General features: G+C 34.4%; 1 long non-coding RNA gene across 6 annotated transcripts in view; it reads left to right on the top strand.

Annotated features, from left to right (window-relative positions):
* The window catches only part of LOC141491706 (uncharacterized), a 57,208-nt gene that overhangs the window by 20,803 nt on the left and 12,048 nt on the right, over positions 1-24,357 (top strand). For 4 of the 6 annotated variants that reach the window (XR_012469722.1, XR_012469723.1, XR_012469719.1 and 1 more), the window contains 3 exons: positions 6,236-6,823; positions 14,084-14,237; positions 18,998-19,079. This is a non-coding gene — a long non-coding RNA (uncharacterized LOC141491706). Of the gene's footprint in view, positions 1-6,235; positions 6,824-14,083; positions 14,238-16,877; positions 16,932-18,997; positions 19,080-24,357 lie in introns of all 6 variants that reach the window. The other 2 variants (XR_012469724.1, XR_012469720.1) reach the window with 2 other exon arrangements.

Here is a 24,357-nt window from a genome sequence, read left to right as displayed (position 1 = left end):
GATGAAGGGGACAGATATTGGATTGCTATATTCTTCATACATTTACTTCCTGGCCACTCATTTATTGACTAAAGATTAAAATATTCCTTCTCTTAAATTATATCCAAGAGGCTTGAGTGAAATTCATAAAGAGAAGATGATTTTTGTTTCTCCTTTGAAGTGATGCACCTTGGTTTTTTCCAGAAGCAAAGATGATGGGGTATAATGGGAAGAACATAGGACATGGGGTTTGAAGACCTGATCCAGATCTAGTTTGTATATGTCCTAGTTCTGTTACTTTCTCATTTTTCTTTAAGCCTGTTTTCTCCTTTGTAAAATGAGAATCATAATATTACTACCAGCTAAAACACAGGATTCTTAAGAGGAGTAAATACAATAAGGTATATATACAGTTCTTTGTGATTGGATTGTGCTATATAGGAGAAATTTATTATTAATGCAAATAAAATGGTTTGGAAAAATTATTTTATAGGATCATATGAAGAGTGGAAGGGACCTTAGAAACAGCTAAGTCTGAAGTCAAAAAGACCCCAATTCAAATTGTGACTCTCACACAAGCTGTGTCATCTTGGACAAGTTATTTAACATCTGTCTGCTTGATTTTCCCATCTGTAAAATGGAAAATGGATGGATGAAAGCTTATAAAAGGAGGCTAAAGCAGTTACTATGGAGCACTTACAGTTTGGTCAGACATCAAAGATGCCAAATTCATCCACTTCATCCTGGGTCATTGCCAGTCATCTTGACTTTTGTGTTCCCTCTGCAAATCAATAACTCTGCCAAAGAGAGTGAGGCTGACAACTTTGTGCAACTTTGCTTTCACTTAAATCCAGTCCAATTAACACAGAAGTCAAGACATCTCCATGATATCATTGATTCTCTTCAAAAACAACAAAAAATCTCAACAACTACAATAATAGCATCTATCCCCCAGAGTAGTTATGGTGATCAGATGAAATGACTATTTGTAAAGCGATTTTCTAACTCTAAAGTACAATGTAAATGCTAATTTATTATTTTTATTATTATTAGCTTAGAGACCATTTTGTCCAATCTCTCACTTTACATATGAGGAAATTGAGACTCAGAGAAAGTAAATGATATGCCTGACATGACTCAGTTTTTGACAAAGGCACAATATGCACCCAGCCTCTACTGACTCCAAAGACACACCCATATCTTGTTTATATGAGTTTTGGAAATTGGGAAGAACAACCTTGATTCCTGGATCCAAATTGGTAATAAGAGGAAAGAAGAACAGAGCACCCTCCTGCCTCTCCCCCTAATCTTTGAATTGCTTCATTTCCTCATTCCATAGTCATGTCTGCCATTCATCTTCATCAAAGGGAGAGCCATGGTGGAGGAGGCTGGTAAAAACACTTTGAGATCTTCTGAGAAACGCCTCTTGTTAAGTACAACACAGACATATTATAATTAAGGAGATTTCCACAGGCCTGATTCTCTTGCAAGGCCCCAGGCTGGGTTTGGTCAGATGCCAGAACCCATCAGGTTGACAGCCAGTGATGACTGCAGAATGTTTCATCCTGGCTGAAGAGGAACATACTTTTGTGGTGCTCCTATATACTACATCACCACACTGCAATACCACAAGAGTGACTGCTTAATGAATTTGAATTGATTTCGACCAGAACACATTATAAAATGATATCGATCCAAGAGCCACCCATGAGGACAGTCATTTTTCCTTTCTGGGGAAGGAGAAGAGCATAAGACCAATTCCCTTTTACTCAACATTTGAGAGCTTCCCCTCCTCTTCTCTCCATTACCTTTGGTCCATTTAACATTTACTGACATTCACAAATATGCAAGGAAGGTCATATTGACCAAAACAATTTCAAACACTTATTATCAATTAAGTCATGAAACTGTTGAAGATTTCAGAAGAAATATTTCCAGAATCATATTTCTAAACCCTTGAGTTTGGGGTGATCTATAGCATGTTCAATTTGATATAGAATCCATGTTTGGAGACATGTTCTAGATGGAATCTATGTTCTAGGTTCATCTACAAGGAAGTGCATGTATATGAGCTTCCCTCCTAGGACAGCTACTAGACACATTTAGCCCCAGTTAAAAGGATTTTCAGTAAAAATGGCAGCAACCACCCAAGATTAGGAACTTAACTAGAAATATTTGCAATTGAGGAAAAAAAAAAAACAGTCAATGTGAGAAGTACAAGGGGCAGTCCTACAGCATCCTTAATTGTGCTATAAGGTTTAGTCCAACCATTACCTAGAGTAGATAGGAAAAGGTAGAAGTGGTCTTGGGCACCAAGGAAGGGGGGAGGGGTACAGTTACTATATGCAGTAAAGCAAAAGGTAAAGTCAAAGTGAGATATGAGGATAGCAGTCCCCATGGTGATAAAGTGTGTCTTCCCAGAAAGAAACGTACTCTTCTCCTCTTAGTACCTGGAGGAAAATTCCATTTTCCCAATGCTAGTTATGAATCTGCTAATTCAGGAAAGAAGCTACTTTGAAGAAATGACCCATCCACTGTCCTAAAGGACAATGGTCAAAACAATGACTCACTTTTCAAGATATTTTGTTTCATTATTTATTCATTTTCCATTTAGGCAAGAGAATTTGCTTGTCTCACATCTTTGTTTTTTACTTACAAATGTTATCTTAGGGCAGACTTTATCTTTTTAATCACATAATAGATTTAAATACAAGTTACATCCCACTGTGTTTACTGGATTTTGACTAAAAAAAATCATTTGATAAAATTTTTGAGCAAAGAGCCACCAAAAAATCTCATCTCTGAAAATGTGTTTTCAATACATATATTAATATGTGCTGATATTATAAATATCAAAATATAAAGTAGAAAGATAGATGCTCACTTAAAATGTTTTCCATAAAAGATGTCCATTACAGAGTCCAAATGAAATAAGAACTTCCTATAGAGTATTCATATTGGCAAATGACATTGTACTAATTGCAGAGCATTGTAAAGCCTCCCAAACGAGATCTTTTATTACTCACAAGAGATCTGCTTGACTACCCATATAGAATAAACTTAATAGATAAACAATATCTCTTATTCAACCTCTGTTATGTAACTGGTTAGGCAACACATAGAACTGATTCATTATTACGTCCAACTTGGACAGATACTATAGACAATGAATGACCTGCACCCAGAATCCAATAGGGAGAAGTGAATTTAGAAAACTGAACAATGCTTTTCCAGGGACTAGGTCGGGTGGGGTGGGGAACCAAATAATACCAAATTTTTAAACATTAGAACAGCACATGAACATTGAAGAATTGTGTTAAAAAGTGACCTTCAAAAAGATATATGATAAAAAAAAAAAGATGGGCTGGTTGTTGAGTGAGAAAAAAAGAATAACCAAGTGATAGTTTCTTTTAAGGTTTTTGCAAGGCAAATGGGGTTAAGTGGCTTGCCCAAGGCCACACAGCTAGGTAATTATTAAGTGGCTGAGGTCAGATTTGAACTCAGGTACTCCTGACTCCAGGGCCAGTGCTCTATCCATTGTGCCACCCAGCAGCCCCTCAAGTGATAGTTTGTGTTGGATTAGTCCCCACACAATGTCAAGATTTCTAAAGGAAGGTTCTTAAAATATTTGGTAGACCCCCTCTAGAGTATTTACAGATAGAAATGAACAAAAGAGCAGGATGAAGTATGAATAATATTGGAAATAAATATATTTTAATTTGCATTATTAACATTTTCTCCATTACTTTTCTGAATCTAAGAACAAAACAATCAAGCCCTTATTTGTAGAATTTGTCTATTTCTAACATGTAAAAACTTACAGTAAAAATTTAACTATCAGCTGAAGTTGGGGTAAGCTAGCACCAGCTAACACACCTCAGGTTAGCAGCTACAGGGAGATACTAAATCCATTAAAATAATCACTTCACCACTGGTAGTAGACCACTAAAGGGAGAGTGGCAGATTAAACTTTCACCTTTGAGCTATTTTTTAATTTGAAAATTAGTTCTACATCAGTTATTTGCCACAACATCAAATGATGCAATAAGCTGTCAATCAAGAGAAGGTACACTATGCATTTCATTTTCATATTTTGCTCTATACCCTAAGTCATCTTAACAGTGCAACCCATGGCAGGCTATCAAAAAAGCCTCAGATACATGTAATTTTCTGTTTTAAAATACTTTGTTTATTTTCTAAAGGTTTCAGCTCTGTTTCTATAGACTGTTCAGAATGAAATGAAACATACAGAAACAGCAAAAAAGGAGACAAATATAATTAAAGACAATTAGCTCATAAATGATATGTTTCATAGGATATTGGATGACTTCTTTTTATTTGCTAGATTACTGGAAATTCCTATTTATTAGATCCAAAGCCATATTTCCTTTGCAAGCATCAAGAAAATGATGTTTCATAATAATGCAACTATACTTAAATAATTGTTCAATTATCTGTGTCTTTTATAAGTCTGTCTTCTCTATGGGATTAGATGAAAAAACTTGTGAAAATACCAATATACATCTTTTTAGCTTACTTTCTGTAATACCTTACATAGTATCCTGTGTACAGATAAAAATTTAACAAATTATCAAACAGATTAAACAATCATCAAAAAGCTAAAATTTTAGTTAATAAACATTTGAAGAATAGTGAGGTTAACTAAATAATCTAATCTTAAAGAATTAGTGGATTAAAAAAATAAGATATCAAAACAGTAAATAGCTTTATAAAAGTGAATATAATTAGACCACATATCAAAACCTATGGGATGCAGCAAAAGCAGTAGTCAGAGGAAAATTTATATCTCTAAATGCTTATGTCAATAAAATAGGGAGCAGATCTATGAACTGATGCATGCCACTAAAAATAATAGAAAATGAATAAATTCAAATCCCCCAATTAAACACCGAATCAGAATCCTAAACATTAAAGGGGAGATTTTAAAAAAATGAAAATAAAGAAAATTATTGAATTAATAAATAAAACTAGGAATTGGTTTTATCAAACAATAAAACAGATCAACCATTAATTAATATGTTATTGAGGGAGAGAAGAAAATCACATTACAAGTATCAAAAATGAAAAGACTAAATAAACCACTAATGAAGATGAAATCAAAATAATCATTCATAGCTATTTTGCCCAATTATATGTCAATAAATTTAACAATTTAAGTGAAATGGAGAATACTTAGAAAAATTTAACCAGCCTTGATTAACAGAAGAGGAAATAGATTATCTAAACAATCTATTGTAGAAAACAAAATTAGACAGGTAATAAATGAGTTTCCCAAGAAAAAATATCATCAGGAAAAGATGATTTTACAAGTTATGAAACATTTGAAGATCAACTAATTTCAATATTAAATAAATTATTTGAAATAATAGGCAGAAGAGTCCTATGAAACTCCTTTTATGAAACAAATATAGTATTGGTAACTAAATCAGGAAGAGTAAAATCAGAAAAAGAAAATTATAGACCAAAATCACTAAAAAAATTGACATAAAGATCCTAAATAAAATACTATCATTATTAAAATGATAATATTAATGATTATCAATATTATAATATAATAATGATTATATATCTTGAACAAGTGGGATTTATACCAAGAATGCAAGGGTGGTTTAATATAAGGAAAACTATTAACATAATTGATTATATTAATAACAAAAGTAACAAAAATCATACAGTTACATCAATAGATGCAGAACAAACATTTGACAAAATATAATATTCATTCCTATTTAAAAAAACACTTGAAAGCATAGATATAAATGTTTTTTTCCTTACTTAAACCATCATCAAGCATTATTTGTAATGAGCATAAGTTAGAAATCTTCCCGATAAGATCAGAAATTAAACAAGGATATCCATTATCATCAATATTATGCAATGTTATATTAGAAATGCTAGCAATAGCAATGAGATAAATAAAGAAACAGAAGGAATCAGAATTGTCATTGAGGTAATAAAGCAATCTCTTTTTGCAGACAAGATGATAATATACTTGGAAAATTCTAGATATGCAGGTAAAAGGCTGATTGTAAAATTAATAATTTTAGCAAAGCAGGAAGATAGGAAATAAACCACATATGTTATCAGCATTTTTACACACACATATATACATATATATATATATATATGTATATATGTGTGTGTGTGTGTGTGTTTGTGTCTGTGTGTGTCTGTGTATTTGTGTAGTGTGTCTGTAGTGTCAGGTATAACAAACATTTAATTTAATTTTTTAAAGGTTTATAAATCATTTCCTAAAATGAAGAACCTGGTCAGCTGAAGAAGGAATGACACAACCCAAAGAGATGTCTGATCAACTAATCAAGAGTGTGGGAAAATGATTAACATCCCATTCTCCCTATCACAGTCAATTGTGAGACTGTTCTCTAATGCAACTATACCTGTCCTTTGTCCCTTAGAATCCAACACTCCCAACTCTTCTCTGGCCACTGTACAAGTTTTCAATCTCTACCCTTCCTCATCAACAATCATGATCCAAGTATCTCAATAACAGGCAACGTAACCCAAGTTCCAAAACCCATTGATATGGTATCTTCCATTACTGATGGAGATCAATGTCCCTTGCCTGTATAAAGATGGGAAAGAGCTAGCAAGAGTGGCAGAGCTCTAATCTCTTAGAGTTTTCTTTGAGTCATTGAATCTTTTGGGGCTTCCAGCTTCAATAGAAGAGATGGAAGATGCCAATCTCTCTTTAGGTTGCTGAATTAAAAGACACTGGGAAGAAGTTTATATGAGAGGAACTGGCAAACTCCATCAATTCCTGCGCCCCAGATACCCTTAGAGACTTTGAACAACTTCCCTTTAGGTGAGATCTGGGACTCTCTCTCTCTTTTGGTTGAGCTAAGTTACCTTGATCCCAATGGGAGAATTCTTTCACTCTGTATTTTCTGGTATATTTTTCTCCTATGTACACCTTCTTTATTTTGCTACCGACCTGGATAAAAGGATCTCCTGGGTAAGTGTGAAATATATTCATTGTGTAGTCAATATTTGATGGAAAAGGAGTCAAATTTTGAATATAAAGTTTGAGGATATAAAAAAAGATAATTTCTCTCCTTCTCTCTGTCCCCCAATAATGAAACAGTCATCAGAAGTAGTTTGAACATGAAAAGTTCATCCTCTAGACTCTCAACTCTAAAATCTAGAGAAATAATATTTAAGAAAGCAGATAGATCTGGTTCTAGCCTGTTCTCCCCTCTCTCTGAAGAGAATAGGGTGGTAGCCTCTGGTCTCAAATTCCTGCTTCTCCTCCTGGCAGGAATTGGAGTCTTCCTAGGATAAGGGTGTGGGGAGAAGAGACTAGAGATGGAAAAAGAAAAAGAAAAAGAAAACACTAAACAAAAATCACCCTAACTCCAGGACAAAATCTGATCTTTGTGAGTAATTTCACATTTTCATTTTGAGTGGGACAGAGTGAGTTATGAAGGATTGGCAAGGATGGATGGTTTACAATCTACATAAAAGACGTAATTACATTATCTTTCCCCACCTTTCTTCAAAAATTCTCTGTTTCTGTGAAAGACATTGCTATCCTTGCAGGCTTTCAAAAATTTAGTATTATTTTGCACTCCTCACTTTCACCCAGGGCACAAATCTAATCCATTTCCCAAATCTTGTTATTTCAATCTTTACAGCATTATCACATCTGTACCCTTCTCCCCTCACACAGCCACGACCCCATTTTAGGTCTGCTTGGACTATTTGGATGACCTCCTAATTGGTTTTCTTGTCTCAAGTATCTCCTCACTCAAATCCATTATATAATTTGATTTCCAGGATCCTAAGGTAAGCCCATGCTGGACCTTCTTGTCATCCCAACATTCATGCAGAAACAATGAAAATTTTCAAACATAGATAGGAAAATAAGTAATAAGTTATGACATTCCTTAAGTAGTACACCATAGAGAGGAATGGACTCTTATTTAAATATTTCAATCAAGAATTATTTACTCTGGTGTATTGGGGGGGTTGGATTTTTTTTGCATTATATGTGCCAAATATCTATGACACCTCCTGAAAAGTTCTTATGTTCACTCACTACTATGATTGATCATTAAGTTTTTCTGTTATGTGTATTTCAATGTGCATCTTTAAAAATTACCTGCTCCTCCAGCAGCATTGATCAAGGTAACTGAATTATTAATTACTAACAGATCAATGGATTTTTTAAAATAATAAAACATTTAATCACATTGCTCAAATAAAGAGAATTTTAGTGAAAATTTGTATCTTTATTTCCATTTTTGTTTCTTTATATTTTATAGTGTTTATTATAAATTAGGAGCATATCATATAAGTTATACTTAAATAATTATACACATCAGTAATACTTTATTTTTTCACTGGTGGGGTGTATGTTGCTATAGTAAAAAATAATATCACAGTTGGTACGTTATGAACGTCTTTGATCTTAATAGTCTGGTTCTTAAAAGGTGGATACGGAAGTGATTGCTATGATGATTCTTGAAACCTTTTTAATCTGATAGGATCTTCCACTGCTTATGTTCCACTTTTATAGTCTTCAATCAGTCAATAACCATTTACTAAACACACATCCTAGGCCAGCCACCATATTACTAGGGATACAAAAAAGAAGCAAAAGATAGTTTCTACCCTCAAGAAACTTATAATCTGCCTTTCAGTGAATTGGCTCATGAATTACCGTAGGAAAAAAACAACTAATTTATCACTTTGTGTGCTATCTGATGGCCTCCTTGAGGGCAGCTTGCCTGGTCTTTTGACAATACACAGTCCCACATTTGGTCCTTACTTTAAATTAAAACTATTTAAGTTAAAGATTCTCTGACATAGCCTTCAAGGACTCATTGCCATTTTCACAAAATACTGAGAAAATAATTCAAGAAATTTTCTGAGAACTTTCAGAAGCAAAAGAAATAAATTCACAGAATCCCAACAAAGGGAATCCTAAAAGCACAGTCAACTAGGCAAAATATCATCAAATTACAGATTTTCAGTGAGAAAAAAAATCTTTAACTGGCAAAGAGATTGCATTTCAAAAACCATCAATCAGAATGTATCTATTCAAAAGCATATGTGCATTTAGATTACATGTATATAGATAGCACTTTTTAAATATGTATGTATGTAAAAATTTAAAATACACACTTTATTGCCAGAATCAGTTTCAAGGCAAATTTTAAACACTGTATTGGAAGGGAAAAGATGGACATTTAAAAACCAAAAGGAATTAAAAAATGTACGGGGATGGTAAGAGAGGGAATCTACAATTTGAGAGGTTAAAAAAATACCTTCCTGAGTGCCCCCTAAAACAGCTATTCATAACTTAGGTTAAAAACTTGTATACCTGTATATATATATATATATATATATATATGTATATATATATACATATATATATATGTATATGTATATGTATATATGTATATATATACATATATATAAACTTGTACAATCATATATATATATATATATAATGATAACTACATTACAATATAATTGACTTCTAAAATCCTATGCATTTTATTATATATATTTGAAAACTTCTTTTAAAGAAGGAGGTCTATAAACTTTCTCAAACTGGCAAAGGAGTCCATGATAACAAGAGGTTAAGAACTCCTAAGCTAAAACTGATTTTCAAACCTAGTTAACAAGCAAAGCTGAAATATTTATATATAAACTTCCATAATGAGAATTAAAATCAAAACACTACTGTACATGGGATTATTAAAAATTAAAATTGAGCTTTAAAAAATGAATAGAAAGGCAAAATGAAATAAATGTAAATAAGAGCATAATTCAAAGAACATTACATTTAAAAAAGAAGAGGAAAAAAGAAGGAGAAGGAGGAGGAGGAGGAGGAGGAGGCAGGACAAATCAGAAAGAAGAAGCAGAGTCCTATTGCTTGCAACCAAAACAAAATTCTTATTTCTGACAATGTATAGGGCTGGGATAAAGAACAGGGGCCAAGAAAACTCTAGATTTGATAGCATAAAATATTAGGATTGTGTTTAATTTTGTTCTCTTTTCCTTCGCTATGCAAGTAGTAAAATAAGAAAATTAAATTTATTTAGCCAAAAAATAAAGGTTAGAAAATGAATTTTTAAAAACATCAACCAAAATGTTGTCCACAAGAAATACTTCTAACTCAACAAATAAGCAGATATCAAATGAAAGACTACCTTAAAAATATCTTTTTCAATTAGCTCATGATATTGATGAATAACTGAAAAAGTTGAATTTGAGAGAAATACATGGATATAATAGCATGCTAAAAAGTACAATGAATAAAAAATTATATTAATTTTCAATTTATGGATATGAAGTCACACAATAAATGCACTAGGAAAAAGTACAAGTTTTAAAAAAAGTATATAGAAAATTAGCCATGATAGGAAATATCAAAATCCCACCATCAGAATATGATAATTCAAACAAACAAAAATAAAGATTAACTAAAACATTTAGATTTGAAGTAGAGATGTCCATGGAGTTAATGAAGGTTGGATGTGATGGACATTTGGATATATTTATGAGGAAAGTAGAAATTATTAATTCTTTCAAAATGCATATAGACAATTCACATAAATAGTTCATATTATTAGATACATGTCCTGGACAAATTTAGTAAGGCAGAAATTTTACATAATGCATTTACTGATTATAATGTAGAAATTTTACATAATACATAATAAATTTTATATATTAGGTAAAGCAGAAATTTTACACACTGCATTTATAGACTATTAGGGAATCATTATGAGCCAGCATGGGTTCATCAAGAATAAGTCATGCTAGACTAACCTTGTAGCCTTTTTATTAAGAATGCGATTAGACTGGTATATCAGAAAAATGTTGTAGACATGTTCTACCTGAATTTCCACAAGACTTTTAACAATGTCTTTTATTAAATCCTTTCAGAAAAGACAGATAAATGTGGGCAGGATGGTGACTTAGTTAAGTGATCTTGGAACTCATGAATGAATTAAACCCAAAATTGTAATTAATTAATTAGTATAAGCTTAGAGGAATATCATTAATGTTATCCTCAAATATTCTTTCCTTATTGCTAATTCCATACAACATTTTTATCAAAAACTCTTATAAATATATTTATATGCTGCAGCATGTTTATTTTATTTGCAAATAACATGAGTAACATGTTATGTTGAATGACAAAATCTGGGTTCAAAAAAGTCTTGAAAGAACATGTAAAATCAAAAATAACAATAGATATAATCAAAGTAAAGGAAGAGGTTTTTTTAAATCCTATAGATGGTTCAAATTATACTTATAAAATATGGGATGAGGGAGATATGGCTTTATAAGCTTGTTTGAAATAGATTCAGTCCCCTTTCTATACAAAATTGCCACGACTATTGGAGCCTGAACATAAATTCTGAAAAGTGACAGGCACTGAGGGTCCTCATGCTACATAATACAGCAGGACCCAAATTCAAGTGCTGTCTCTACTTCCAAACATCTATTTTTGTCAAATTAACTGCAACCTTGAATTCTTCCTTCAATTTTTGTTTTTTGCTGGCAAGGCTCCAGAATTTGAGATTATAGAGTTCTCCATTATTGTACATTGTGGGAAAAATAATGAATTTCTAGGAAGTCATTGGGGATATTACAAAATGATGTTTGATATGACACTGTCCCCCTAGTCAGTACCAGTTAACATAACTGTGCCTGCTAACTGGGTTTGAGTACCAATTATTCTGGGTTGAGAGTTCTTAACTTTTTTTTATTATTTGTTTGTTTGCAAAGCAATGGGGGTTAAGTGACTTTCCCAAGGTCACACAGCTAGGTAATTATTAAGTGTCTAAGGTTGGATTTGAACTCAGTTCCTCATGACTTCAAGGCCAGCGCTCTATCCACTGTGCCACCTAACTGCCCCTTAACTTTTTTTTAACATCATGGATAACCCATTTTGGCAATTTGATGAAATTTATAGATACTTTCTCAAAATTCTATTTTCTAATATGTATAATAATGTACATAAGTTTATCAAAGCAACCAATTGGATAGCCAAGTCCATCATTGCACCACTGCAAAAAGGACACAATTTACAAAGGAGATTAGATGAAGTGAGTCCTGGAGGTATTGGTTGCCCACCAGAAGATTCAGATTTTTCAAGTGGACAAACATAACATTGTCCACATTGTAGCATGTCGAAATAGTAAGTGCTTAATAAATCCCTGTTGACTGACTAATATTATAGGTATGGACACTTTCTTTTTGGCTTTACAAAATGATCCTGGAGCTTTCATTTCAGTGGTCCTTCCTCAACACAAATTATTGATCATCACATGCATCTACCAGCATGTAGATGCTGCAAATTATATAGAGAAATGTGAAGTTCTCTTAGAGATGGAACATTTTCACATTAAAAAGTATGCAGATGGGGCAATATGGTGGTTCAGTGAATAGAGTACACTGGCCCTAGTCTCAGGAGGACCTAAGTTTTAATCCAGTCTCTGACAATGATTAGCTGTATGACCTTGAGAAAGTCACATAACCTTGATTGCCTCAAAAAAATGAAAAAAATGTGTACAGATGACAAACTTCAATCAAGGGAGATCTATGAAAATTGAGGAGAATTGAGGTCTCCATATGAGTAGGAGGAAGAGAAAAAAGGGCCTAAGGAATAGATGGATGAACTGATGCAGGGTATGACTACAGTGACCAAGGTTAAGTGTCCCTCTGAGAACTCACTCCAAAATACTCTTGTATTGGGAAAGTTAAGAGTAAATAGTCCAATAAAGAGATTCTTTTAATGGTTCTGATTTACTTTGGGGAGCACTTTAACTATAATGGCTCTACTACTTCCTAAAGGACTCTAACCAGTCCTTCAAGAGTTGCAACCTAATCACCAGAATGTTTCAGCAACAAGACAAGAAAGAATGCTTTACCTATATTATACTCCTTTTATCATACTAACAACAACATCACCATTTCTAGTGCCCAGGTTTTCTGAGACCAAGAATTTGATTCCCAGTAAAAATAGACCAAAAAGTAGACTATGAAGTATACACACAATTTAAATCAGATCCTGATTGTAGGAGACACATGACATGTTCAGAGGGTACTCCTCTTGGAAGGAGGCCTTTCAGTACATGAGCAAAACTTATGTAGAATTATAGGATCATAGATGGGAAGTTAGGAGACAGCAGAGGCCACCCAGTAGAGCCCCATTAATTTAGAGATGAGAAAACAAGCCCAGAGAGATGATGCAATTTGTCCAAAGTCACACAAGCAGTAAACGTTAGAGGTGGAATTTGAAACTGGGTCTTCTAATTGTGCTCCATTCTCATATATACCTCTGTCTCTCCTCTGACACTGCAACCACCCTGAGGCAGGACCTCTCACTCCTGAATTATTGTAATAACCAACTGGTTGATTGTCCTGCCCCAAGTCTTTCTTCATTCCATTCCATTCTACACTCTGTAGGAAAATTAATTTTCCTAAAATTCAGGTCTTTCCATGTCATTCAATAAACTTCAGCAGCTCCCTATTATAAATTCTAGGATTAAATATGAAAACCTCAATGCCTTTTATAGATCTTCAAACCCATTCCTACCTCTCCAGTCTTCTTATCCCCTAACTCCCCTCTAGGTACTTGACAATCTGATGACACTAGCCTTTTTCTATTCCCATTTTCCAAATTAGAAATGTTTTCATTGATTCCTGCCTGGAACATCCTTCCTCATCTTTACTTCTAGCTTCCTTTGGCTTCCTTGAAGTCTCAGTGAAAAGATTCACTTTCTGTGGAAATTTCCAAGTCCTTATTCTTAATGATCTTCTTCTGAAACTACCCCTTTAATTTAATCTGTATTTATCTTATTTGCACATAATTATTGGCATATTGTCTCCTCCATTAGACTGAGCTTCCTGAGAGCAAAGATTATTCTTTGCTTTTGTTTTTTTTTTCCCCAATGTTTAGCAATATTGCATGTGGTAGACAATTATTGTTGTTGTGGTGGTGGTGTTTTCCCTTCATTTTCTAAGAGGGGCAATGATACCACATGAATTAGATTTAAGTGAAGCAGAATTGCAGTCATCAGACTCATTCTCTCTTCCAAAGCCATCAGAACTCCAGGGGCAAGACAAACTCAAGATGACTTGCAATGACCCAGGGTGCAGTGGATGACTTTGGCATCTTCAATATCAACCAAGCTCTAAATATTCCATATTGCCTTCTTCAGTCGCCTTTATGGCTATTGGAATAATTCGATCAAGTAAGTTTTCCCATGCTTGGGGTAGACATACCCCCAACTTACTGACCACTTAGAGGTGTGTCAGCAGCCCTCCACTTAGTTAACCCCTTTTGCTGAGATGGTTTACCAGAATATCCTAATAGTGGTATAGCACTGGGCATGCTATAGCTTCTTGGAGCTAGGTAAAAAGTATACACCAAAGGTAGATGAGCAGCCCTAAAAAGCACTCATAACAGAGGTATAAACCTTCCCTAAACACTCCATACACCTCACTTAATGGTAATTTTTGTCCTTCATTCTCAAAGACCTCACTTAATAAATGATAACTGACTGCCTAACTGCCTCAAATTCTAAAGTTTATTACTTCTCTTTCCAGTATTATCTTTAATCAGGATAAGATTTTCAAGTGTTCACATCCCCTGACACCACTTGTTTGTTCAACATCCTTCTTTAAGAATCCTCCCATCATTTGTACAAAAATATTTATAGCATCCCCGTTTGTGGTGGCAAAAAATTGGAAATTGAGTGAATGTCCTTCAATTAGGGAATGGCTTAGCAAACTGTGGTATATGTATGTCATGGAATACTATTGTTCTATTAGAAACCAGGAGGGATGAGATTTCAGGGAAGCCTTGAAGGATTTGCATGAACCGATGCTGAGCGAAATGAACAGAACCAGAAAAACACTGTATTCTCTAACAGCAACATGGGGGTGATGTTCAACCTTTATGCACTTGCTCATTCCATCAGTGCAACAATCAGGGACTATTTTAGGCTGTCTGCAATGGAGAATAACAACTGCATTCAGAGAAAGAATTATGAACTTTGAACAAAAACCAAATTAGAAAAAAAAACAACCGTTATCTTGAAAACATAATTTTACTATCTCATACTTTGTTTTTCTTCCTTAAGGATATGATTTCTCTGTCATCACATTCAACTTGGATCTATGTATAACATGGAACCAATGTAAAGATTAAAAGAATGCCTTCTGTGGGAGTGGGGGAAAGCAAGAATGGGGGAAAATTATAAAACAAAATAAATAAAATCTTTCCAAAAAAAAAAGAATGCCCAGATTTCTAGCCTAAACAAAAACAGAAAAAGATCCAAAGGTTTTAATGGTCAAAAATTATATAAAGCAAAATAAAATAAACAATGTAACTTCTGGCCAGTTTAATAAATAATAAATAATAAATTACATGGCATTTTAAAATTTGTAAACCACTTTCCAAACATTTTCTCATTTAGCTCTAGTGAATCCTGTGAAATGCTGTTGATACTATAATCTCTATTATAAAGATAAGGAAACTGAGCCTCTGAGATACTGAGTGACTAAGTTGCCCATGTTCATTCAGAGAATAAGCATAAGACATAAGGAGATGTGGTAATATGTCCGAAAAAAATTATTGTTAAGTCAGAGATCTTGAGTTTAAATCCTACTTTGATCTAACCTTGTATCAATCCCATTGTATCCCTGATTCTCAATTTTCTCATCTATAAATTGAGGACTTTGGACTAAATAGTCCCTTCTAGCTCTATGTCTGTGACCCAACAATCCACAATTTTGTCATTTGAATGCTCCACCCTCACATTGCTATCATATATTTCATGAGGTTTTTGTCATAAAAAAATCATTATGTTTTGCTTCAAAATGCCTCTTCATAAAATTGAGGGCATAACCGATACAAACCATGTTCAGTAACAGAGTGAACAAAGATGTCTTTTCTGTGTAAAACTTAACTGAATAATCTAAATCCAAGTCTAACTAGCAGGCAAAATTGAACTCATTTCTTGGGGGAAATAAATTTCAGTTACTATAAAACAAAATGTACATGTTTTCCTGTTATTTGTATGTTCTTTTACCTCTACAATCCTGAAATAGCATACCACCACCTGCCAATATGGGGTCAACAACTGTTTTTCTCATCTAAGAAAAATGAGAATTGATGCAATTCAACTAATCTGTATTATAGTAAGTGCCTACTCTGCACAAGTTTTCTTCTCTGTGTGTGCCTATAGTTCTTTTCTTACAAGATTTGATAGAAGAAAGCTAGAGCATAAAAACCAGACAATTATCATGTAACAGGAATTTAAATCAAGGTTGGAAATCATCCAATCCAAAAATTACTCAATCACTCTGTATAGAAAACAAATGGATCAGAGGAAAATCAGTATGATTTGGATTAAATTCTCATAGGGTACTAATTCAGTCTCTAATGAATATTTACTATAAACAAAAAATAATGCTGGCAATAGTTGTTTAGTGGTATCTCTCAAGGAACTGTGATAGTTCAGAGCAGATTTGGAAGGATTTATGAAAAAAGCTTCTAGAAATAATGTCATCATCCTTATCTGCTATGATTTTCTTCTCTAAAAAGACCTTGAACAACTAAGAATGTTTTCCAGAATTGTGGTAAATGCAAAAAGTCACAACTAGAAAGAACATTGTATTTGTATTCAGAAAACCTGGGTTCAAATCTTGCCTCTCTCACTTATTACCTGTGAAGATAGGTAAGTCACATCCCCCATGGGGTCTATTTCTTCTGTAGAATGAAAGTATTGAACTAGAGAATTTCTCATTTTTTTTTCTAATTCAGAATTCTATGATCCTCTCAAGAACCTTTTTCACAGTTATATACCTTCTTTTCTATGTTTCTTTAGTACCCACATATCTGAGAGTGCATTTGTGCCTACAGGTCCTCATGAGATAAGGAGGTAGGTCAATGAGCATTCATTAAGTACCAAAAGGTTCCAGTTTGACAGAGAAGCAATCAGTCTCTAATCTTAGCTATCTTTTTTTTAATTTTCTATTCTTTGCAAAGCAGTGGGGTTAAGTGACTTGCCAAAGGTCACACAGTTAGGTAATTATTAAGTGTCTGAGGTCGTATTTGAACTCAGATCCTCCTGACTCTAGGGCTGGTGCTCTATCCACTGTACCACCTAGCTGCTCATTAACTATAGATGTCAAGGACTGGATATGCTATGAAATTAAGGTTATCTACTTGAATATCAAAATAAATATAACTAGGCAGAGCAGTGTGCAGTGTGGAGCAACAAAGACAACAGCTCAATTCTAGCCTCATGTGTTTAATAACTGTTTGACCCTGGGCAAATCACCTGACCTCTATCTTCCTCAGTTTCCTCATTTATAAAAATGGGAATAATAAAGTCTATCTCTTAGGTTTGTTATAAGAACAAAATGGCATTTATAAGTAATATAACAAATAATATTTGTAAAGTATTTTTCAAACCTATAAACTTGTTAGCTGTTATTAGGATACTCCTAAAGGTCTTTTTGTAAGCTATTTGGGGGATATGTTAAGTATTTTTCTATAGAAATAATATCATGAAAAGTACTTGAAGGAGGTTTCAGGCAAGGTCCCAAAAGTTTATAGGACTTAGAATATTGATGTATTATAGAATTAAATTTATTACATAACAAACCACCTTTGTATCTCCTTTTCTAAGAAAATGCAAATGGTTAAGAGACTAAGTGGATAATGAGCTGATATGAGCAAGGATTGGGGTTCAGCCTCTCCTCCAACACCTGCATTAAATCAGACATGCTGGTTATATCACACTAGTTAAGTTACTTAAATTCTCAAAACCTCAAGTGATCTCTTAGACTATAAATTTCAGACCAAGTGCTGAATCTGCCTTGGTAAATGAAGTTTCTGAGTAGAAGCTCCCTAGAGGGTCAAGAGAAACCAATAAGGAGTATACACCTCATCATGAGTTATGAAGATGTTCATACTACAGAATAGCACAGAATTAAAGAGGGTCTCAGAGCCAGAGTCCCTACTGTGTGTAGACTATTGTTTGTCCTTCTTTCTCAAAGAGGACTAATGAAATTAGGAAGATAATGTCCTGACTTGAAAGCCAATTGAATTTAAGGGAGATAAGACTTACTCTCTACTTGGAGTCATTTGGGTCCTTGGGCAAGATATAGGTCAAGACAACTGGAAATGGCCCCAGATGCATTTTAAGCTAAGACCTTTCCCAGATCTCAGTTCATCTGAGACAACACCCATTCAGTGAATAAAGCTAGGTAAGAAATGAGGCAAAGAATAACCTTTTTGACCTAGTTTAAAAACAAAAACAAACAATGGACAGAGCTCTAGTTGAAGAAGAAAGAGAAAGAATAGAGGAGGGAATGAGGGAAGACAAAGGACTTTGTCAGAGAGCTAACTAGAACAGGAGAGAAACTCTGGCAGCAGAAATTTGGTGAGGTGGATTAGAGGATCCAGTAAACAGGAATCCTGGGAAAGATCATGGACATGAGCTTTTGTGGAGGAAGTGGACTATGAGTTTGGGGAAAATCACTCCCCCACCCCGAAAATCTTAGAGATCAAAGAAACAGAGTTATGGAGCTGTGTAAATAGAGACAGACCCTCAGGCTTAGAAGGACAGGATGAGTTTTACTAATTTCTGTCTTGAAGGAAGTCTCCACTATCTTAGAGATTTTCTGCCAGGATATCTGATAAGATTAACTACAAAAGGAAACATTCCACTGGAACAAAGCTCATCTTTGTCAACTCCAGAGACCCCCAAGATTCACACTTTCTTTCCCAAATCACCTGATATCTCATCCCTATTATACAACCTCCCAAATAAGGAAGGTGGCTAAGCAGCCTCACCTGTTAGACTCCCTTCCCCACCTGCAATGTCTCCCTAAGGCCACATAAAACTTCATATATATATGGTTGTCCCTTTATTCCCTGTATTGCTATTCATCTGACAACTGCCCATCAGCTGATTCAAATAAACTTTTTATCTTCTAGCCTGGACTCTGGATTTCTTGATTACCACCAGTCCAAACCACCAAGGTAGAAGCAGACAAGAGGATCACTTAGCCCCTCTGATGTGAGCAATTTTTCAATATTGTCAAGCCACAAGTGACCCCTAAGTAGTGTACTCTCCCTTTATATGGAGTCAGACACTTCTGTGTAGAGTAAAAAAGAAGAGTTAGAAAAGAGTAGCCATAACTTATATGAGTTATTTATTATTATCATCATCAATGTTATTATCTTTCCTGCTTCTTAGTTTTAGCCTCTAGGAACAAGATAGCTTCTGAGATCCTATATCTAGATCTGTGATACATCAATTTATGAATTTATCATTTGGATATTCTATTTAAAAGCACAGATTACTCTGATACATTTCAAAAGTTTTGTGACTAAGAAAGAAAGAAAGAAGGAAGGAAGAAAAGGAAGGAATGATTGAAGGATAGAAAAAAAGAAGAAATAATTTTCCCAATCATTTTGTGATTACAAAAACATTCATTATTTTATATATGTCCATATTATGTCACAAAAATGTATGACTTATATTATAATATGATATGGCAATATATTATATATCATATAGATAGGTGATGTCTTTCATAATGTTGTATGTGATTGATAATTTTCCTATTATAACATAATCATATAGTATAATAAAATACATATAATAACATAAGATATATAAATATAATAATATATAAAGATAATAAATAAATATAATAATATATAAATATAATAATCAATAGGTTGTATATAAAATATTAAACAAATAAAATTTTATATTATATAATCTATAAAATTTTATATTATAATATGTAATATTGACATATAATTACTATGGAATTCTAGATCATTTATAATATAAATGAAGATTTTATAAGGAGGTAAAATGATTGGACAAAATATAATATCTTATATAAATATATTATATTAAAAATTAGCATTTTACATAAAACTTTAAGGTTTGTAAAGCACTTTTCTAATATTATTTTATTCTCACAGATCTCTGAAATAGATGCTATTATTCCCTTTTCACAGACAAAGAAACGAGATAGGTAGCAGTTTCTCAAAGTCAGTTTCTCACAGAGTCTGGGACAGGATCAGACTCAAGTTTGATGTTTGTAAATGGATGCCAGTTCTGCAGACTAACAAGTGTGTTCAAAACACCATACTGGACTGGGAAAGAGGTAAAGTTGAGAAGTCTCATTCTCTGACCTGGAGTTTACAATCCAGCGGGGGTTTAAGACAGAAACACAAACACAGTTCTGACATCTCTACCCTTACCTCTTCTCCTCAACTGAAGTATTCCCAGAAGCAATTAATGTCATAGAGAAGCATGGATCTCCATTTCCATCCCTTCTTGTCTCTTTTCCAACTTCCTAAATGAGGCTTATAAGAAAGAGAAATTGGTAGCAGCTTTGATTATCTAAATAATACCTCCTAATTGTTTGAGCAAAGCAAAAGTGAAGACAGGAGAAATAAGATAGCTTTGTTAGGTTCTGAACAAGTGGAAGAGTGCTCCTTCAGGTGGAAGACTCTCTAAGACTAAATTTTGTGGGAAAACAAAACAGGTAGGAGGTTAGCTTAGAAGAATGATTTGACTTAGAGAAAGACCCTTGGTGGGCACTGCATCACTGAGGTAGGAGAATGTTATCTCTCACCAGACAAGGAAAACCCCTGGGCCATTACCACTCAAGAGCACTCATCTGCTCAAACCTTGATTGCAGCCTGCTCATGGATCCGCCAGCCATAAGTCTCTCCCTACTTTTTAATTCATCCCCCATTTAATCACTAAAGTGGCACAGATCCCACTGGGTCATTCCTTACTCAATTAACTCTAATTATTCTCTATCACCAGAGTCTTCTATCTGGTATTAAACTTCTTTCAAACCTACCTCCCAACACACACACACACACACACACACACACACAACCAAGACACGAGTTCTTTCCCTAGATATTACTTTACATACAACCAGTGCCACTGACCTTTTTGTTTCTCAAACAAAATATTCTTCATCTTGACTTTGACCTCACTTGGTACTGGTTTCCTTCAACTCCCAACTAAAGCTCTGCCTTTACAGGAAGCCTTTTCCAATTGCTCTAATTACAAGGGCTTCTTTTTGTTGATTATTTCCTATTTATCCTGTTTGAATCTAGAATCATGAGAAGACTTTCCCAGGGGGATGGGCAGATAAGAATAATTTGTTCCAATGACCATGAAGAAGGCTGAAGCAGGTGTTGTGAAGTGCTTGGAGTTTGATCAGACATGAAAGATACTAAAGTTATCCACTGCGTTTGGGACCACTATTGGTCATTATGCCTTTTGTCTTGCCACTGACCTTCCATCACTCTGGAAGAGATTGTTAAGCTGCTTAACTTTGCAAAATTCTGCCTCATTTAAATACAAATTATGAGCAAGACAAGACATCACCCTGTGATGATACTGATTCTTTTTGGAAAAAAAAATAGATGAACAGCATTTATCCTGTATATAGCTTATTTGTTCTTAGCTTTTTGTATGTTGTCCCTTAGATGATGAACTCCTCGAGGACAGGGGCTTTCTTTTGTCTTTTTTTGTATTCTCCATCACTTAATACAGTTATTAGATGTTTAAAAAACTAGTTTTTGCTTCACTGGTTGATTCTGATAGCTAAGACTGAACCCAAGAACAGACAGTTTTTTTTGGTAGAATTTTGTCCTTTCTTGACCAAATGATTTAGTGACAATCTTGGGGAGCAGTAAGGAACTATATTGCAACCAGATAACTTAGAGATTTCATGATTCAGATTCATAGGACCAAGTGCTATACATCATCTGAGGAATAGGGCCATTGAATTGTGGATTTAAAGTCCAAAGGGATATCTATTGTCATTCTTGAGATAAGTATGATGCAGATACAAGGAAAGATCTAAAGTATGTGAGATGAAGTAGAGAGTCAGTACTTTACTAATGATATATCTAAATTACATCAGTGATAATAATAATTCAGTGTATTTCCTCTCCAAACTAGTTGGAGAGTTTGAAGGAGGATAGACCTGGAAATGTCACTCTCCAATCCTCCTTTATGCAACTTCCCCTATATTTTCCCCATTTTTCGCTCTATATCCCCTCATCTGACTGCCTAATCAATGTTTGCTTAATTGAATGAATAGAATTGAATCTTCCAGACATACTGCATTGCTTGGTCAGATACCTTATGGCTTTAAAAAGGAACATAAACATTTGACTTTTGAGGCATTTGAATATATTTCTTTTTGGAAATTATTCAGACAAAATTCAGACAGTGGCTAAGCCCAAAACTATAGTTTGGGTCCTCTAAACCACAGTGATTTTGAGGAGTCAGCATCAGTTCACTATGAACAAGTCATGTTGTACTAGTCTTATTAATAAAAAAATAAGAATGATATCCAGTAAAATATGACAAAGCTATTAATGTGTGGTACCTTTATTTTAGCAGGATTTGAACAATTCACTCCATCCCTTTTATGCTCACCAAGTTAGGGTTTCAGGAGTGACAGTGCTAGGAATGTGGGGTAACACACAATCAGGTAGATTTACACTGAGTGAACAAGCTGAATCAAATTGTGCATCAACTAACTGGATATCAAGTCTTCCCTAACTGGTTATATGCCCCCCCCAAGCCTTGGGGGAAGAGAGGGAATAAACAGTTATTAAATGCCTACTATGTGCAAAGCACTTTACAAAGATTTACTACACATTTACTATTATTATTCTCATTTTACAAATGAGGAAACAGAGGAAGTGGTTAAAGTGATTTGTCCAAGGTCACATAGCTAGCAAGTATCTGAGGCTATATTTGCACTACAGGCCAAGCACTAAATCTATGGCCTCTCTAGAAATCAATTTGTTTAAAATGAAGGGTTTGGGGGAGGCTAGGTGGCACAGTGAGGCAGCAGTGGATAGAGCACCGGCCCTGGAGTCAGGAGAACCTGAATTCAAATCTGGCCTCAGACACTTAATAATTTCCTAGCTGTGTGGCCTTGGGCAAGCCACTTAACCCCATTGCCTTGAAAAAAAAACTAAAACTAAAATATAAAAATAAATTGAAGGGTTTGGTCTCACTGATATTTAAGTTCTGTTTTAGCTGTAAAAATGAGGGCTAATTTGAATTTCTGCTCTAATATTTTAAGAATGTTGATTTTCTTCATAATTCAATATTATGTTCCATATATCCATCACTGATATGACTTGACTCCACAAAGTTCTATATTTTGATGCCTTACCCTAGTACAGAGTTCACGGTGAGTTGTCAAAGTCCATATGTAAACAAAGCAGAAGGACCAACAGGTTCTAGTTTTCTGAGGCCTAGTACAGACTGAGTCTGTTTTCCAGGGACCAGAGTAACCAGCTACTTGAAGACAGTGAGCATCTCCCACCTAACTCTTGACTTTATTTCAAGCTAAATATGCACAATACTTTAGAGTAATTCTTGTGTGTAGTGATCTCCAGATGTTTCTCCATCCTGATTCCAGCTTATCAATATTTCCCTAGTATAAGGGATAAAGTTCCATAGTCCCACCTTAATTAAGTCTCACCTTAATTAATTAATGTAATGTAGTCAAAGTATGGAGCTGCTAGGTGGCAAGGTGAATAGAATGCCAGACCTGGAATCAGGAAGACTTACTTTACTAAGTCCAAATTCAACCTTAAGCAGCTAATAGATGTGTGACCTTGGATAAGTCACTTAACCTTGTTTGCCTCAGTTTCCTCATCTGTAAAATGAGATAGAGGAGGAAATGGTAAACCGCTCCATTATCTTTACCAAGAAAATGGTAGACAACAGCAACAAGAAGTCAATATAAGGGCGTGATGAAATTTTAAATGTGTGAATTAGATTGTTTGTATCATTAGAACTCTTCTGTGGAATCTCTTTGACTCGATCAAAAAGGGACAGGTATGACTAGCAAACCAAACAAGCAGAAAGTCGAGGAATTTTATCAGTCCAGTCAGTCCAACAGCAAACAGGGTAAGCCCCAAGAGCTCAGGAGCACCTTGAGGAGTCAGAATCTTTCCTCTGTACCAGAGGGCAGCAAGAGAATGAAAGTGAGCTTAGAAATGTTATATTTTTACCTCCCTCCCAGGGCCAGGTGACAATCATTGTAAATTCTGAAGGATCATAAGATCTAAAATTCATTACAACATCAATAGAGGTGTCCAAATAGCATCAGTGGCTGACAACAGTATCTGTCTGATTTGGGAGCTGAGTTATATCCTGATGACAAACTTGATATACCAAGGATGGATAGATTTCTTGTTGACCCTTGGAATGCAGCAGAAAGCTATATGTAAGAGAAACTTGATGAGGATATTAAAAGGGGAGAAAAAAGGACTTC

The sequence above is a fragment of the Macrotis lagotis genome, chromosome 6 (assembly GCF_037893015.1).
Source record: "Macrotis lagotis isolate mMagLag1 chromosome 6, bilby.v1.9.chrom.fasta, whole genome shotgun sequence".
In the NCBI taxonomy this organism is placed as follows: domain Eukaryota; kingdom Metazoa; phylum Chordata; class Mammalia; order Peramelemorphia; family Peramelidae; genus Macrotis; species Macrotis lagotis.
The sequence above is the reverse complement of the archived record's forward strand: the minus strand, read 5'-3'. Positions and strand labels throughout refer to the sequence as shown.